Genomic DNA, 13493 nt, shown 5'->3' with positions numbered 1-13493 from the left:
CTGCTCACTAGGGACCGCAGCTGCCCCGCCCCCCTTTCCTAGTTGGCGCCAAACGGAATCCACCAATCAGTAAGCAACTTCGCCTCCTCGCTCCCGAATGGCAGCTAAGCTGGACCAATGAGAGGGGAAGAAGGAAGGAGCTCGCGGGGCTCTGCGAGGTCACCCGCTCTCCGAAAGGGGCGGGGCCTAGAGGAGACCGGAGCCGATCCTAATGAGAGGGGGCTCAGAGGTCAATGAAAACTCCCAGCGGACCCTGCGAGGCGCGGAAAGCGCCGAGATGCCCCTCTTGCCCCGTTGCATTCTGGGAAGCGTAGTTCCCACCCCGCGCCGCGATCCAGGCACCTCCTACGAGCTTCGGCACACGGCCGGTTGTTCCGGCCCCGGCGCCCCGCATACCGAAGGGACGCGCGGGCTGAATAGAGCCGTACTGGCCACTGGAGGGCAGGCCGGGCCCAGCCTCGGCTCGACCTATAACAACGGTACTGTGAGCTCTTCTCTTCAGCCCCCGGCCTCCAGGTCCCAATTTTGTAACGAGGGCAGGAACTGAATGTCCCCAAGACTGGACTCTGCCTCCCCGAACTCCAGGCCCAGACAACGAAGCGCTAACGCTCCAGTGCAGCGGGTTGTTAGAGCCCCTGCGCGCAGTGCTGGCCACAAACTGACCACACAAGACTTGAACCCCACAGTACAGGCTGCGGGACTCAGTATGCTTTGCTCACCTCCATTTTAAGCTCGTACTGTATTTTTTCAGAATCAAATCCTTCTTCTCTACCCTTTCTTACCCTATTGGGAGCTCCTAGATAGCAATGCCGTAAATATAATAACAGCTAACACTTACATAGTGCTTCTGTGCCAGACACTGTCCCAAGAGTTTTATCGGTATTAATTCATTTAATCCTTTCAACTCTGAGGGAGGAATTGTCCCCATTTTATAGGTGACCATATTTATTTTTATATCCCCTGCATCAGTGGCAGGTCCTAGAATGAATGATTTTATAAGAGGGCCATAGGCACAGTGATCAGGCTGCAAAGAGAACTTGTCTGTAGACAGCATGTTCAGAGCCAATGCTCTGCTTTACACTGTATATTTAATTTAGGTGTCTGGCGGAGATTATGACCCTTACCTCTGCTTAGGGCCAACCATTAAATTCATTAAATGAAGTGGTTTGTTTTTTTTTCTTTTTTAAAAGTTTATTTTGAGAGAGCTAGAGAGTGTGAGCAGGGGAGGGGCAGAGAGAGGGATTGTCAGCGTTGTCAGCACAGAGCTGGACTGACAAGGGGCTCTAACTCTTGAAACTGTAAGATCATGACCTGAGCCAAAATCAAGAGTCAGATGCTCAACCCACTGATCCACACAGGCATCCCTAAATTGTTTCTTTAAAAAGCTTTTGCTTTCAAAGATTTGTACTATACAAATAATACAAAATAACTATAGCCTTAGAAAATACAGATAGCACAATTTAAAATATGTGTAATTTTACCGCCATCAAAGACACAACTCTCAACATTTTAAGTTTTTTCCATGTTTGTGCATTGTAACTATACAATCAATATTTGTTTCAGAGACAAATAAAGGAATGGAAAGCTCCCCCTCCTTGTCTGAGCAGACATTGCCTAAATGAGATCAGCCCAAGTGGATTAACATACTGAAGCATTTCCACCAGCGAGTCCAAGTACTGGAATAAAAACGTGATGTCAGAAATGTGAAATTGAAGCAAAAGGAAAAGCATAACGTCACCAAACCCTTTCCCCCATTCACCTCGGCATGTTCTCCAAAATCCAGGAGGAGCAATAGGGGAAGGGAAGAAGCCTGCACTGAACTGACAGGTCTGAGTTCCAATATGATTCTGCTTTGAGGCAAGTCACTTTTTGCTCATTCGTTCCGTCTCTACTAAGAGCCTGCCAATTTGCCAGATCCAAACAGGGTCAGTGTTTCTCTGGACATTTGCCTGAAGTGTCCTTCTCACCTCCATTGTCACTTCAATCAGCAAACATCCACCCTTTCCAAGAAAGCTCTACTCTCAGACATCCTAACTGATATATTCCCCTGGTATCATCCACCATCCAGGCACCGTATGTTCACATTTGTTTCTGTGATTATGTAATCAGGTGCGTCTACCCAAATGACTATAAACTTAAAAGGATAGGGACTTTGCCTTCTTTCCCCCTTATAGTACCAGCCAGTGCTTGGCTCAGGGGACTCCTCAGTATATGCTACAAAGAAAAAGTGGGATCTCTGTGGGGGGAAAAATACAAAAGAAAAAGTATGAATGCTTTGAGTGTTTAAGAAGGGAATCTGATCTTATCTAGTATGTCCTTGAGGAAATATCCAGAAGGATAAGCCCTTAGGAGGTGGGAGAGAGTGTTCTGGGCAGAGGGATAGGCCCTAAGCAAAGGCTCTGAGGCTGGAAGGAGTCCCCTGTGCTTAGCAGAGAACAATGGGAGAAGAGGCTGAGGAAGGCCCAGACTCTGCAAGGGCTTGCAGAACTTGGACTTTATCTCAAGGGCTACGGGGTTTACATTTACATTAAAAAAAATTTTTTTTTAAACATTTATTTATTTCAGAGAGCTAGAAATGCCCCTACATTTGCATTTTAAGAAGATAACCCTGGCTGCAGAGTGTGGAATTGATTTCAGAGCAGCAGTGGTAGAGCTGGAGAGACTAGTTTGGGGGGGATCACAAGGTCCTGCTGTGAAATGGTGGCAACTGGGGAGGAGGTGATGCAGAGGGGGAGAAGAGGGCCTCCTGACAGAGGTGGGCCACACTGTTTCTCTCAGTGAGATGTCCCAGCAAGGTTCCAGTCTCCTCCCTGCCACTCCTTGGCAACCACAGAAACTTGACTTTATTTATTTTTTTTTAAATGTGTATTTATTTATTTTGGAGAGAGAAAGCACATTGTGGGGGCTGGGGGGAGAGGACAGAGAGAGAGAAGAGAGAATCCTAAACAGGGTCCATGCTGTCAGCTCAGAGCCCAACTTGGGGCTCGAACTCACAAACTGTGAGATCATGATGTGAGCTGAAACCAAGAGTCAGCCACTTAACAGAGGGAGCGACCCAAGCAGAAACTTGGCCTTTAAATCTGCATTAGGTATTGGAGTGCCCTATTCATTTTGTTTGGAGAAGGGATTTCCCTTGTTAGAAACAAACACGAAGTCCAAATAATTTCCCATCAATTTATTAGACTTCATTTCTTTGGAAAGAGAAACATTCCTTTTCTGATTTAATGTTTTACATGTGCCCATTCTCCTTTATCCCAACTGTACTGGTAGCAGGTTTGGGTTTATTTGCAGGAGCCTCCCAGAGGCTGGAAGGATTCAGTTTAAACTAAGAGGGAGGGGGGCGCCTGGGTGGCTCAGTCGGTTAAGTGGCCGACTTCGGCTCAGGTCACGATCTCGCGGTCCGTGAGTTCGAGCCCCGCGTCGGTCTCTGTGCTGACAGCTCAGAGCCTGGAGCCTGTTTCAGATTCTGTGTCTCCCTCTCTCTGACCCTTCCCCGTTCATGCTCTGTCTCTCCCTGTCTCAAAAATAAATAAACGTTAAAAAAAAAAAATTTAAACTAAGAAGGAGGGTCAGAACTAACAGAGCTTTCCAAGGTGAAATGAGCTATTTAGGAGGCTCATTTAGGTATAACCAGTGTCTTAGATGCTGTTAGGTGAGGAGTACCTACAATCAGAGGTTCCCAAATTCTGGTTCTACATCACAATCATCTGGGGATTTATTTGTTGAGTAGATCATCCGTTTATATGGTCCAAATTCAAGTGGTGCCCCAAAAGGCCTAGAATAAATCTTCTTATCCCTGTCCCAGCTACCCTGTTTTCTTTCCTGTTGATCACCACTGTGGCCAGGTTTTTTGGTTTTTTTTGTATCTCCTGGAGTCTGTGTCTATGCTAACAAGCATATATTCTCCAAAATATACTTTTTAAAAAAATGTTTATTTATTTTTGAGAGAGAAGAAAAAAAAACATGAGCAGGGGAGGGGCAGAGAGAGAGAGAGAGAGAGACAGAATCTGAAGTAGGCTCCTTCTTCACTGCCAGCACAGAGCCTGATGTAGGGCTCAAACTCACGAACTGCAAGACCATGACCTGAGCTGAAGTCTGCTGCTCAACTGACTGAACATTTCCTGCCTCTCCCATATACACTTTTGATTTTTCACAGACAGTGATGTGTTATAAACATTGTCCTGAACATTGCTTTTTACTACTTTATATTATCTTGGAGTTGGTTCATTATTACAGAGAGTTCCTTATTTTTGTTTTTTTTAATGGCCACCAATTTGGGGAGCTTGTTTGAAAATACAGATCCTCTGGTCTCCCTTAGATATTTTGATTTTGCAGTTTCAGTGTGGGGCCCTACCTGGAATTAGTACACTCAGAAAGCTCCCTGAATTGTTCCGATACACAGCCAGGTTGGGGAACCACTGAGCTATATGGATTTTAAGGACATTGAGGACCACACACATTATTTTAATACATAATTTGTATTTGTACTGTGTTGTGCTGGGTAACAAGTTTTGCAGGATGATATTCTGAGCACAGGCCACGTCTTGTCCCATGGCTAGATGTTTGCTCTAAAATGACAGACTTTTCTAGCAGGAGCCCCTCCATTTTTTCATGGCTGCTTCCTGAACTGTTTCACCCACTCCTACTGCTTCTTCAGCTTTATTCCCAAGTTCCTGTCTCCAGTAGGAATCTCCCTCCTGAGTTCTAGCTCCTCATCTGAATCCACCTAGAATGGCCCACTGGCAATTCAGCTCCACTCCCCTCAAGTTCACATCCCTTTCCTTTAAAACCTATTACCCTCCCCAGTGCCCTTGGCAGGAAATGGCACCATCATCTTCTAGTTCTTCCTCCCCACTGTGCCCTGGTCTATCTGGACTCCCATCCCCTGGCCCCAAGTGATTTTGTAAATGCAAATCTGATCTCTTCCTCCCACCCGCTGCTCAAAACCCTTCCTGTACCTCCCATATCACTTAAAGCAGGGGCTTCCATACATTTTAGACCCTCGGTCCAGAAGACACATTGCAAAAAATTTCCATTGCATCATTTATTCATACTACATGCAATACAGCGATTTTCTATTTTATTTTATGTGACTTAAAAAAAAATCCTGGTTACGAGGATTAATGTCAAAATGTTATGGTGGCCTACAACCTATAATTTGAAAAGCAACAGTAACAGGCTGAAGCCCAAAACCTGTGGCCCAGGACACCAGATCCTTTACTGTGAGGCACTCTCCTCTCCTGCTCCATCTCCTTTTTCCCTCACAAGCACCCCAGCGCTAGCCAGACACTATTTAGGCCTCGCTGCTATGGCAGATCCCAAGGTCCATGGTGCCCTCCCCTGCCCAGTAGCACTATTTCAAATATTTTCCTCCGTTAAATCTGAAAAATTTCTCCCCTCTGCTTCTGTTCAGGGCACTTAATACTTTGTTCAGCATCCCTATTCTTGTATTCATGCCTTCAACAAATATTTATTTATTGCTTACTAGGACAAACCCAGGGTTTGAAATAAAATGCCGGCAATCTCTACCCTCAGGGGGCTTACAATAATGGGATCATCACCATGATAATTGTTGCCCTTGGTGCAGGGTTGGTAGGACCTGGAGGAGGGGAGGAGATGGAGATGGGGAAGGCTGGAGGAGGTGGGGCACTTCCCAAAGGAGATTAGAGCTGCTGCTGGAAGCTGCTGCTGGAAGCTGCTGAAGCTGGAAGGCTGGCATAGTTCTTGGCGTAGGTCCCCGGAAAAGGGGAATTTGGGGTGGGGTGAGGTAGGGTGCTTTCTAAGGAGGAGGAGGAGCCCTCAGAAGCTAGGAGGTACAACAGCACTTCTTGGGAACTATTTCTGAGTTGCTCTAGCCAAGTCTTAGAATGGGCACAAGGGAGTGTTTGTGAGGGATCCAAGTGGGAGGAAGGAGTCAGCTCTTAGGACCTAGAGCTTGCCAAAGGGTTGGGCCTGTGGACAGTGGAGGGTGCAGATGGTGAGTGATAATGGGATCAGGGTGGGTCAGTGGGGAGAGTGGAGAAGCCTGCAAGGTGGGGGCTGTCCAAACAGTTCTGTTGAGAAAGGGTGATATCCTGAGCCAAGGCTGGGGCTTTAGCAATAGGAGGAAGGGAGTGACCTTGAGAAGGAGGTAGAGCTCATTGGATTTTGATAACTGAGAGTTGAGGGGGGAAGGGGGAGGAAGGAGTCTAGAATGATTCCTAGGTAATGACTTAAGCAACTGGGTGGATGGTAACTATTTCAACAATAGGCAGCACAGTTCTTGGAGGAATTTGATGAATTTCATTTTGTGCTTGTGTACTATATGGGCTTGGCACTCAGGAGAGAGATTTGGGGTTCATTAGCATGAGCATGATAAGTCCATTGAAGGTGTGCAAAGACTGTTTTGGAAACCGTGTCTTGGGAGCACCAGAGTTGAAGAACTGGGTGTGTAGCAGGGGAGGTCTGTGAAGGTGGGGCTGGGGAAGGAACCACAAGGGAGGGAGTGGCCAGTACATGGTTGAGATGTGCCCTGAAGGGAGTCATGGAAGGTGGCCAAATGGAGGTCTTGGTCATGTTGAGTGGGTGAGAAAGGTGGGAGGTAAGGAAGTAGCCACAGGAAGGCTCTGGGAAGGTAAGAGATGGCACGGAAGGTACAGTGTGGCCCATAAGCACATCAAAGAGCACTTAAATGTCCAAGGCTTCATTATCATTTTAGCCCCAAGCACAGAACGACCCAAATGCCTACCAACAATAGAATGGGTAAATGGGGGTTCTCACATACAGCAATAAAAGGAAAGAACTACCCACAATATGGCTGAATCTCAGAATCCATATTGAACATAAGCCAGATGCAGAAGAGGGCATGCTGTTGATTCCGCTGATATACAATGTTGAAAAAATAGAAGTCCAGGGGCGCCTGGGTGGCTCCCTAGGTTAAGCGTCTGACTTTGGCTCAGGTCATGATCTCAGGGTTCTTGAGTTCAAGCCCCGCATTGGGCTCTGTGCTGACAGCTCAGAGCCTGGAGCCTGCTTCAGATTCTGTGTCTCCTTCTCTGCCCCTCCCCTGCTCACACTCTGTCTCTCTCTCCAAAATAAATAAATATTAAAAAATTAAAAAAAAAATAGAAATCCTGCTTTTTAATCTTTGGTGGTAGAAGTGAGGGTACTGGTTGTCTGGGGAGGAGGGGGTCTGGGGGGTAACTGGAAGGGGATGCAAGGAAAACTTTTGGGAACAGGTCAAATGGTTTCTTAAGCTGGGTGCTAGTAGCGTGAATGCGTTCACCCTGTGGCAATTCATTGAGCTGCATGCTCCTGATTTGTTCACTTTTCTGTGTAAATGGTATATATCGGTGAAATGTTTATTGTTAATAATAAAATTGTTAATATATATATATATATATATATATATACATATAAATATATAAATATAATTGGGTACCTGGGTGGCTCAGTAGGTTAAGCATCTGACTCTTGGTTTCCGCTCAGCTCATGATTTCACGGTTTCGTGGGTTCGGGCCCTGTTTTGGGCTCTGCACTGGCAGCTCAGAGCCTGCTTGGGTTTCTATCTCTCTCCCTCTCTATCTGTCCCTCCCCCGCCTGCACTGTCTGTGTCTCTGTCAAAATAAATAAATGAAGTTAAAAAATTATATAGGTAAATATAAAAATAGGAAATAAAACCTTCCCTTGATACACCACTTTCCCTTCCAGCTATATTCTTTCCCTTCACAGTTAAACTAAAAAAAGGAGTAATTTCTCTCTTCCCATTTTGCCTTGAACCCACTCCAATCAGACATTCATCCTCTCCACTCTGTGGAAATGGCATATGGCAAGTTTTTCAGGGAATCTTCATTTTGCTGAATCTAGTGACCAATGTGTGCGCCTTGTCTTATTCTGTCCAGAAACTGTCCATTACAACACTGGATACAGCTGACTACTCCCTTCTAGAAATGTTTACTTCACTTGTTACAGGACACTATTCTCCAGATTTTCCTCCTACCTCAAATTGCTCCTAAAAAGAGAGGCTCTAGAGAGGTCATGATAGAAGGAGCCATTTGGACCCTTAAAGGTGGGAACTGGGTGTAGAGAGAGAGTGCCTAGGGCCTCCTGGGTAAGCCAGAAGCTCTTACGCAGCCGGTGTGTGGAACCTGGCTAACGGTGATGAGGAATGTGTGGGGAATGGATGAAGATTAAGAATATGAGTTTTAGGGGCGCCTGGGTGGCGCAGTCGGTTAAGCGTCCGACTTCAGCCAGGTCACGATCTCACGCTCCGTGAGTTCGAGCCCCGCGTCAGGCTCTGGGCTGATGGCTCGGAGCCTGGAGCCTGTTTCCAATTCTGTGTCTCCCTCTCTCTCTGCCCCTCCCCCGTTCATGCTCTGTCTCTCTCTGTCCCAAAAATAAAAAATAAAAAATGTTGAAAAAAAAAAAAATTAAAAAAAAAAAAAAAGAATATGAGTTTTACCCTGAAGGTAGCGGGTTTAGAAAGGGCCTCTGAGAAACTGTCATTCCTCTCGCCTTCCCCCATGGAAGATGGACTGGACTTATGGCTTGGTGGGAGTGGGGGCGGGCGGGGGGGGGGGGGGGCAGTGAGGCAGGTCCCTAGGGTCCTGTTTCTTTCCCGAAAAGGTTGAGGACTTGTTTTCTGCCACTCTTCTCCCTGGTGGTCATAGGCATAACACCCGAGGAAGCCGCCAGAGGGCGCTTGTTTCCCAGGAGAATATTCTCTGGGAAAAAAATTGAGTGTTGCTGGCAAAAGAGGCAGCTATAATTAGAGCGACTTGGGCTGGAAGTTAAGCACGTGTGAAAATCCAAATGCACCCCAATTGCTGGGGATTGTTTCCAGAGCCTTTTGAAAGGTGGGGCCTGCTCAGGGCCAGGAGCCCCAAACTTATGTTGTTGGTCTCAGCTTGTCCTTTATCTTGTGTCAACCTCTTGACTACTCTTGATCTCAGTTTTACCCTCAAGGAAATGGGAGGGATGATTCCTGCTCAGCCTACCACACAGAGGCATTAGCAAGAGAGAACAAAGTAAATAGTGTAAATACTTTTCAGAAATTTGAAATGAAGTGTACTGGAGAAAAGCAGGGAACTGCTGATCCTCTCTGTCCCCCATCCTGCCCCTGTGCTAATGCTGAATGTGTGACGGTACAGTTGAAACCTCTTACAAGGGGTGCCTGGGTGGTTCCGTCGGTTAAGTGTACGACTCTGGCTTCTGCTCAGGTCACGATCTTATGGTTTGTGAGATCAAGTCCCAGGGGTGGCACAGTGCAGAGCCTGCTTGGAATTCTCTCCTCTCTCTGCCCTTCTCCTGCGCTCTATCTCAAAATAAATAAATAAACTTTAAAAAACAACAACAAACAAAAAAAAAACACTTAAAAGCATAAAGTTGAACAAAAATCAAAATGGCTGCACTAATGCTTTAGCAAAGCTTCATTTTAATTTTTTTTTTTTTAACATTTATTTATTGTTGAGAGACAGAGCACAAACAGGGGAGGGGCAGAGAGAGAGGCAGGCACAGAATCTCTAGCAGGCTCCAGGCTCTGAGCTGTCAGCACAGAACCCAGTATGGGGCTTGATCCCAGGAACTGTGAGATCCCAGGAACTGTGAGATCGTGACCTGAGCCAAAGTCAGAAGCTTAACTGACTGAGCCACCCAGGTGCCCCAGCAAAGCTTCATTTTATTAAAAAAAAATTTTTTTTTAATGTTTATTTATTTTTAAATTTTTTTTTTCAACGTTTTTTATTTATTTTTGGGACAGAGAGAGACAAAGCATGAACGGGGGAGGGGCAGAGAGAGAGGGAGACACAGAATCCGAAACAGGCTCCAGGCTCCGAGCTGTCAGCACAGAGCCCGACGCGGGGCTCGAACTCACGGACCGCGAGATCGTGACCTGGCTGAAGTCGGCCGCTTAAGCGACTGCGCCACCCAGGCGCCCCTTTTTTTTAAATTTTTTTTTTCAACGTTTTTTATTTATTTTTGGGACAGAGAGAGACAAAGCATGAACGGGGGAGGGGCAGAGAGAGAGGGAGACACAGAATCCGAAACAGGTAATGTTTATTTATTTTTGAGAGAGACAGAGACAGAATGCAAGTGGGTTAGGGGCAGAGAGAGGGAGACACAGAATCTGAAGCAGGCTCCAGGCTCTGAGCCGTCAGCACAGAGCCCAATGTGGGGCTCGAACCAACAGAGCTGTGAGATCATGACCTGAGCCAAAGTCAGGCGCTCAACCGACTGAGCCACCCAGGCGCCCCAGCAAAGCTTCATTTTAAAGTAATCTTATCCTTCTCTTCTGCAGACCTCCCCTCCTCCCTTCTTGACCTTTTAAAAAATTATTTTATTTTATTTTATTTTATTTTATTTTATTTTATTTTATTTTATTATTTCATTTCATTTCATTATTTCATTTTATTTCATTTCATTTCAGTATTTATTTTGAGGTGGGTGGACAGAGAGAGAGGGAGAGAGAATCCCAAGCAGACTCTGGGGCTCGATCCCATGGAATCGTGAGATCATGACCTGAGCCAAAACCAAGAGTTAGGCACCAACTGAGCTACCCAGGTACCCACCCCTATTTTTAAGTTTTATTTACTTTCTTTGGTAATCTCTACACCCAGTGTGGGGCTTGAACTCAGAACCCTGAGATCAAGGGTCACATGTTCCACTGACTAAGCCAGCTAGGTACCCCCCTTCCTGGCCTTTTGTTGCAGGAACTCCATCCTGAGGACATGACAAAGGAGGGTGGCAGCAGGTACACGATCCCAGTGGAAACTGGACAGATCCTGTATTTCCCTATAAACCCAGCCACTTCCTCTGGGCAGGCTTGCAGTTTTGAAGGCCTTAGCCTGCTGCAGCCTCCTTTGCCTGCCAAAGCAAAAAGCAGCTGTTCCTCTTTATCCCAAACTTTGTCTCCATGTTTTGTATTTCGGCTCCAGAGCACAGAGATCATTTTTCAACAACACACTCATGTGCACTACTGTGTGTGAGTACCCAGTGCTAGACATTTGAGACAGGTGATTCCCCAGCAGGTAGAGGTGATGAGGCCTGAGTTAGGTCAGAAGCAGCAGGCAGGGAATGGAGGACACTAGGGCAATAGGGAGTCATAGTAGGTTCTAGCGCAGTGGGAAGGCTTTATTCCAAAGGGCCAAGTTTTCTTGTGAGCTTTCCTGGGGTCATCCCTCTAGAAGTCAGAGGTCCTGGGTAGCAGCTGATCTCTTCTTACAGCTTGCACTGGATGCTGTGCCCGCCCCTGCCCCCGACCTCTAATACACTGAGAGGAAACACTCTGTGCTGGTATCTGGAGGCAGCTAGAGACCAACAAGCTGGACCTGTGGTATCACTGCCCTGTCCCAGTCTTTCTCAATCCCTGGGCCTCTAGGAGGTGAAATTGTTCCCGTGGCTCCCTCCATCCTGGTTGAGTTAGAACACCTTGCACCATCCGCCCACTAGCTGATTGACAAATGGTCACATTAGGCAAGGTGTTGTGTGTGTGTGGTGGTGGGGGAATTGCAAGTGGGAGGATGGGGCTGGGTTTCCAGGACCTATCCCTTTCTAGCCCTGAGCAATGCCTGCCCTAGAGGGAATTGAGATTGGACCCCTGATCCTTTAAGCCTAAAATCCAGACTCTAAGGCCTGCCCCAGCCCTTCCAGGATGTTTCTGACTTCTGTGAAAAAAGGAGCAAATTTGAGGAAATTGGGATTAATCAGAGCGAAACAGGTTCCTTTTCTGCAAGACTCTTCAGAGCCCTTAAGAAGTTAATGTGTATTGTGAGTATCCAGGAACCAGCAAGGGAGGTTTTATGTAGTTATTTGAACGAGGGATGCTTTTCATAGAGAATCTTGCATGACCACTGTTTCATGGAACACACTCTGAGCCGTGTGGCCCCCACATTCATTTCACACATGAGGAAACAGAAACACAGAGGAGAGAGGGGCTTGCCCTCAGCCCCAGGTTGGTGGGCTCTACTCTGAGTACGACCTGGGTCTCCCTTTCCTGGGAACACTCAGAGCCTTCCCAAGTGGGCAGGGAGGGGGTACCGCAGAACTACCCTTCTTCCTCACAGTCAGCCCTTTCTCCCATCTCTAGATGGGCTCAAGGGCCAGCTCATGTGAGCCAGGGCTGTGCTGTCACAGAGAGCTGAGGAGAGAGAACAACGCTCTTTCCTGGAAAGGTGTGCCCACACATTGCCAGCACTTATCTCCCCACTCTACAACTTTTATTTTATTTTATTTTTAAAAATGTTTTAATTAATTAATTTTTTATTTATTTTTGAGAGAGAGAGAGAGGGACAGAGTGTGAGTGGGGGAGGGGCAGAGAGAGAGAGACACAGAATCCAAAGCAGGCTCCAGACTCTGAGCTGTGAGCACAGAGCCCCACGTGGGGCTCAAACTCACGAACCGCGAGATCATGCCCTGGGCCGAAGTCGGACACTTACCTGCCTGACTGAACCACCCAGGTACCCCTAAATATTTTTTTTTTAATTTTTTTTTAACGTTTTTTATTTATTTTTGAGACAGAGAGAGAGCATGAATGGGGAGGGGCAGGGAGAGAGGGAGACACAGAATCAGAAGCAGGCTCCAGGCTCTGAGCCATCAGCCCAGAGCCCGACACGGGGCTCGAACTCACGGACCATGAGATCGTGACCTGAGCCGAAGTCGGACGCTTAACCGACTGAGCCACCCAGACGCCCCAATATTTTATTTTTTTAAAGTGATCTCTACACTCAGTGTGGGGGGTCGAACTCACAACCCAGAGATCAAGAGTCACGTGCTCTACCGACTCAGCCAGCCAGGTGCCCCCTTACCCTACAACTTTTAAAATAGTGGTATAAATTCATAATTTTAAGATTAATGATACGAGTTCTGACAAATATTTACAAGTGTGTAACCACCACCACAGTCAAGATGTGGAACATTTTCATTGCCCCAAAGCATTCCCTCGAGCCCCTTTGTAGTCAATCTCTTCTTCCCAACCCTGGCCCCTGGCAGCTACCGGTATACTTCCTACCACTATAGTTTTGCCTCTTCTGGAAATTTCATGTGAATAGAATCATACAGTAGGTGATCTTTGGTATCTGGCTTCCTTCACCGAACATAATGTCTGTGAGGTTTATTTGTGATGAGTATGCTGGCATTTCTTTCCTTTTTACTTGTCAGTAGCATTCCGTTGTGTGGGTGTTCCAGTTTGATGGGCCTGCTAATGGCCGTTCGGCTTGTTTCTGGTTTTTGACTATTATTAATAAAGTTGCTATGTGCATTCTCATACAAGTTTTTGTGTGGAGGTATGTTCCTATTTTTTTTAAGTTCATTTATTTTGAGAGAGAAGGAGCGCACACATGGGAGCAAGCGTAGGAAGGGCAGAAAGAGAGGGAGACTGAGGATCCGAAGTCGGCTCCGCGCTGACAGTGCAGAGCCTGACAGGGGTCTCAAACTCATGAACTATGAGATCATGACCTGGGCTGAAGTTGGATGCTTAACCGCCTAAGCCACCCAGATGCCCCTCTTTTTTTTTTTTTTTT

General features: G+C 46.6%; 1 long non-coding RNA gene across 1 annotated transcript; it reads left to right on the top strand.

Moving 5' to 3' along the window:
• The first annotated feature begins 12234 nt into the window (after window positions 1-12234).
• Window positions 12235-13242, top strand: LOC131510230 (uncharacterized). The gene is made up of 2 exons (XR_009260951.1): window positions 12235-12431; window positions 12660-13242. It is a non-coding gene; the product is annotated as an uncharacterized LOC131510230 (long non-coding RNA).
• The last annotated feature ends 251 nt before the right edge of the window (window positions 13243-13493 follow it).

This window comes from Neofelis nebulosa, chromosome 4 (assembly GCF_028018385.1).
Source record: "Neofelis nebulosa isolate mNeoNeb1 chromosome 4, mNeoNeb1.pri, whole genome shotgun sequence".
NCBI lineage: Eukaryota > Metazoa > Chordata > Mammalia > Carnivora > Felidae > Neofelis > Neofelis nebulosa.
Note: the sequence above shows the minus strand (reverse complement) of the source record. Positions and strands in the feature narration are given on the sequence as shown.